Genomic DNA, 6,000 nt, shown 5'->3' with positions numbered 1-6,000 from the left:
CGTTGAGAGAACGACGTTCGAGACAACGCATGAGTGCGATAGTGACATTTCACAATGCTACAACCAATTCTAATTCTAATTCAGCTTCGATGCGGTATGTCTGCATGCTCAATAACCCAGGTAAGAAAATCACACAAAGTTTCATCACTCGGTTGAGACTGACGAGGTCATTTGGATGTGTGATGAAACGTTTCTCCCACTAAACGTTGTGTCCATATGAACTGATTCACCTTTCTACGATTTCTATTTTATAACTTTTTTTGTTCAAAATACTAGAACGTGACATTTAAAACATTATCTACTCATATGTTTTCGGAATGTGTGTGTGTGTGGTGTTAGTATGTGTGTGTGTGTTAGTGTAGATAGCGGGACCGAAAACTAAAGCACTTATGATCCTAATTCTTTTTGGAGGTGGTAGGTATTGTCTCAGAGAGTAAGGGAAAAATCCCAGACAATTAAAATTATGCATAATTATGCATCTACTACTACTACTACTTTCGGCTGTTCCCGTTAGGGGTCGCCACAGCGGATCATCCGTTTCCATTTCTTCCTGTCTTCTGCGTCTTCCTCTGTCACACCAGCCACCTGCATGTCCTCCCTCACCACATCCATAAACCTATGCATAATTATGCATAAATATGCAAAATATGCATTTTTGTAGAAATGGCTAAAAAAAAACACTTTTCTCGGCATTTCAGATGATTCTGACCATCTTTAATTTTTTCACCTATATAAAAAAAAATTTTCTGGGACGGAAATGTTTTGGCATTATGCAAAATATATGCATTTTTGCAAAAATGCACTTATGATCCTAATTTTTTTTGGAGGTGGTAGGTATTGTTCCAGAGAGGACCAGAAAAATAGCAGAAAATTAACATAATTATAATAATTATGCAAAATATGCAAAATATGCATTTTCTAAAAATGGCTAAAAACCACTTTTCTCAGCATTTCAGATGATTCTGAGCATTTGGGGGGAGGGAGTTGGAGTGGGGGGGTAAACCACTTTTCTAGGCATTTCAGATGATTCTGAGCATTTGGGGGGAGGGAGCTGGAGTGGGGGGGTAAACGACTTTTCTCGGCATTTCAGATGATTCTGAGCATTTGGGGGGGAGTTGGAATGGGGGGGTTTAGGGGCAGGGGGAAGGCGGTTAGCTGGCAGGATGAAGAGGAGGGAGATTTAGACGGGTGAATAAACAAACCGCTACATTGTAGCGGGGTTCTTCTAGTATATATATATATATATATATATATATATATATATATATATATATATACACATAAAAGCACGAAACCGTACAGACCCACGGTGCCCCTGATGGGAGTTGCGAGCGGGTTCTACTGTGACGTCACAATATCGAATGCGGAATCAGGAATCAGTAACACTTTGTCATTTCAAACGAAACACACACATACACACACACACACACACACACACACACACACACAGACACACGCACGCACACAGACACACGCACGCACCCATCAGAGCAAACCAAAACATCTAAGCATACGGCAGCAAACAAATGACACTCAATTGATGAAAATAATGGGTATTGCGTTATCACTTTCTGACGACATTGTGCTGTCCTAGGTGTCAATATCACTGGTGTCTTATCAATAAGAATACGGCTGATAGGTAACGTTTTGTCCTCTTTTTTATATTTTTTTTCTAGCTTCAATGCCTGTCAGTGATAGCCTTAGATCTCCAAGTGAGTCTGTTGCTTCTGCTGAAGCAGGTACAAATCCCAGCGTAAAGTTACATCTTCCTCATGGTTGTCCAATATTTAGTATATTAAGTATGAAAAAGAGAAGTTAATAATGTTTGTTATCCCCCCGTCTAGCCCTCTCAATGTCCGATGTCATTGAAGAGATAAGAAAGGCTTTTGAGCAACTCCACATCAGCACCCCAGAGGACACTAGACAGGAAAAGGCAGTGAAGACACGGAAACAGAATGACAGCTCTTCTTTTCCAAAACCAGCTTCCACAATCTCTAAAACAGTCACCATTACACCCACCGAGTGCATCAAGTGTACAATCCCAGAAGAATCTGCTTCCGTTTCTCAGGTCAAGACTCAGGAAAAGAATCAGCAGCAGGGTGAACAGGTTGATAACAAAAACCATACGGATGCCACAGTGCGTAGCCGAGGGGCTTCCCCTGAGGCTGTAGTGGGGATCAAGACACAGGAGGAGAAGGTGGCCAGGAGCCAAGCTCTACAGTCCCACAAATTAAAAGATGTGGAGAGCTCTGTCACTGAAGAGACGTCCAGGCTGCTACACATCAATAAGGCTGCTTCCCTTGGTAAGACAGCTCTTCAGCTGACTGGTTCATGTAATGCAGCCGGGTTATATGGCTGAAAATGTTATCATGATTAAAACATTCAGGGTAGACACTAACCATTTTTCATTCAGGACAAGATAAAGCTTTAAATTTTAGATGAGAAGTATTCAAGGTTAAATGCCCATGATACCATTTTTAATTGCCAGACCATTGCTCTTAACTGCAATTTTTACAAGTGGACACAGAAAACAGCTTAGTTAATAAGACTGGATTTAAACTGTCTTTCCATTTAAATCTGACCAAACTCCAAACACAATATATCAGCACAGGGCACATACCTTAAAGTCTGACACATGGTGTTGATTATGGGGCTAAAATGGTTTCACACTAAAATTTTCATTTTATGTAGTGATACTTGTTCTACACAACTGATAGTAATTCACTTGGCAAATATTGTTGATGTTTCTTCTGGAACAGGAATAAGCAACCGTGTGCCATGCAGTGCCATGAGTATGTGGTTTTCCATCCAGCTGAATACGCCAATGATTTTGACTGATTAATACAACGTCAACCAAAAAGACAGATTGGCTGGATGGAAAACTTGCATATCATGGCACTCCATGGCACATGGTTGCTTAGACCTGTTTCAACTGTTTGCTTTACACCTGTTGCTACCTGTAATAGTTATTACAATGTACTAATAGAATGAAGTCAGTGAGTGGTGAATTTTCCTTAAACTTGTAGATGTCCAAACTGGAGGTGACCCTCATAACAGACGCAATTCGGCTGAGAGTCTTGATGAAAGTATGGAATGGGAAGACTCAAGAGCGACCACTCGAAAAGTCTCAAGAGCGACCGATCGAAAAGACTCAAGAGCGAGCGACCGAAAGGACACAAGAGCGACCACTCGGGAAGACTCAAGAGTGAGCCCTCGAAAAGAGTCAAGAGCGAGCCCTCGAAAAGACTCAAGAGCGACCGCTCGAAAAGAATCAAGAGTGAGCCCTCGAAAAGAGTCAAGAGCAAGCGATCGAAAGGACACAAGAGCGAGCCCTCAAAAAGACTCAAGAGCGAGCCCTAGAAAGGAGTCAAGAGCAAGCCCTCAAAAAGAGTCAAGAACGAGCCATCGAAAAGACTCAAGAGCGACTGCTCGAAAAGACTCGAGCGCGACCGATCGAAAGGACTCAAGAGCGACCGCTCGAAAAGAGTCAAGAGCCAGCCCTCAAAGAGGTGAGAATGATTAAACACGGAATTCTACTCAGTGGTGACTCTTATGTTGAGTTGTTGAACATAAGGCTTAGTTGTCTACCCACTTAATTTTACTAAACTAGAGTCAGGATATTGGCATGTTTGTGTCAGTTAGTAGATTTTAGGTGTCACATGGCTTGGGACATATTTAGAGTGTGAATGATATCAGAAGAGTTATGACTTTTTAAAAACAACATCTTAAAATCTGAGAAGTTGTGTTTATTATGGGGCTAAAAATTACTTCAAACCAAAATGTTCATTTTTTATAGCGATATTAGTTCTCCACATTAGATAGTCTTTCACTTGGTAAATACTGTTGATATTTCTTTTAGAGCGGGAATAAGCAACCGTGTGCTATGGAGTGCCATGAGTATGCAGTTCTCCATCCAACTGAACACCGCACCAAGGAATTAGACTGATTAATAAAACTTCAACCAAAAAGACAGATTATCGTGAAATGGCAGGATGGAAAACCTGCATACTCATGGCACTCCATGGCACTTGGTTGCTTAGACCTGTTTCAACTGTTTGCTTTACACCTGTTGCTACCTTTAATAGTTATTACAATGTACTAATAGAATGAAGTAAGTGAGTGGGGAATTTTCCATTAAACTTGTAGATGTCCAAACTGGAGGTGACCATCATAACAGACGCAGTTCAGCTGAGAGTCTTGATGGAAGTATGGAATGGGAAGACTCAAGAGCGACCGCTCGAAAAGACTCAGGAGCGACCGATCGAAAAGACTCAAGAGCGAGTGATCGAAAGGACACAAGAGAGACCACTTGGAAAGACTCAAGAGTGAGCCCTCGAAAAGAGTCAAGAGCGAGCTGTCGAAAAGACTCAAGAGTGAGCCCTCGTAAAGAGTCAAGAGCAAGCCCTCAAAAAGAGTCAAGAACGAGCCATCGAAAAGACTCAAGAACGAGCCATCGAAAAAACTCGAGCGAGACCGATCGAAAGGACTCAAGAGCGACCGATCGAAAGGACTCAAGAGCGACCGCTCGAAAAGAGTCAAGAGCCAGCCCTCAAAGAGGTGAGAATGATTAAACACGGAATTCTACTCAGTGGTGACTCTTATGTTGAGTTGTTGAAGATAAGGCTTAGTTGTCGACTCACTTAATTTACTAAACTAGAGTCAGGATATTGGCATGGTTATGTCAGTTAGTAGATTTTAGGTGTCACATGGCTTGGGACATATTTAGAGTGTGAATGATATCAGAAGAGTTATGACTTTTTAAAAACAACATCTTAAAATCTGAGAAGTTGTGTTTATTATGGGGCTAAAAATTACTTCAAACCAAAATGTTCATTCTTTATAGCGATATTAGTTCTCCACATTAGATAGTCTTTCACTTGGTAAATACTGTTGATATTTCTTTTAGAGCGGGAATAAGCAACCGTGTGCTATGTAGTGCCATGAGTATGCAGTTCTCCATCCAACTGAACACCGCACCAAGGAATTAGACTGATTAATAAAACTTCAACCAAAAAGACAGATTATCAGTGAAATGGCAGGATGGAAAACCTGCATACTCATGGCACTCCATGGCACTTGGTTGCTTAGACCTGTTTCAACTGTTTGCTTTACACCTGTTGCTACCTTTAGTAGTTATTACAATGTACTAATAGAATGAAGTAAGTGAGTGGGGAATTTTCCATTAAACTTGTAGATGTCCAAACTGGAGGTGACCATCATAACAGACGCAGTTCAGCTGAGAGTCTTGATGGAAGTATGGAATGGGAAGACTCAAGAGCGACCGCTCGAAAAGACTCGGGAGCGACCGATCGAAAACACTCAAGAGCGAGTGATCGAATGGACACAAGAGCGACCACTTGGAAAGACTCAAGAGAGAGCCCTCAAAAAGAGTCAAGAGCGAGCCCTCGAAAAGACTCAAGAGCGACTGCTCGAAAAGACTCAAGAGTGAGCCCTCGAAAAGAGTCAAGAGCAAGCAATCGAAAGGACACAAGAGCGACCGCTCGAAAAGACTCAAGAGTGAGCCCTCGAAAAGAGTCAAGAGCGAGCAGTCAAAAAGAGTCAAGAGTGAGCCATCGAAAAGACTCAAGAGCGACTGCTCGAAAAGACTCAAGAGTGAGCCCTCGAAAAGAGTCAAGAGCGAGCAGTCAAAAAGAGTCAAGAGTGAGCCATCGAAAAGACTCAAGAGCGACTGCTCGAAAAGACTCAAGAGCGACCGCTTGGAAAGACTCAAGACTGAGCCATCGAAAAAAGTCAAGAGTGACCGCTCGAAAAGACTCAAGAGTGAGCCCTCGAAAAGAGTCAAGAGCAAGCTGTCGAAAGGACACAAGAGCGACCGCTCGAAAAGACACAAGAGTGAGCCCTCAAAAAGAGTCAAGAGCGAGCAGTCAAAAAGAGTCAAGAGTGAGCCGTCGAAAAGACTCAAGAGCGACTGCTCGAAAAGACTCAAGAGCAACCGCTCGGAAAGACTCAAGACTGAGGCATCGAAAAAAGTCAAGAGCG

The sequence above is a fragment of the Lampris incognitus genome, chromosome 3 (assembly GCF_029633865.1).
Source record: "Lampris incognitus isolate fLamInc1 chromosome 3, fLamInc1.hap2, whole genome shotgun sequence".
Lineage (NCBI taxonomy): Eukaryota > Metazoa > Chordata > Actinopteri > Lampriformes > Lampridae > Lampris > Lampris incognitus.
Note: the sequence above shows the minus strand (reverse complement) of the source record.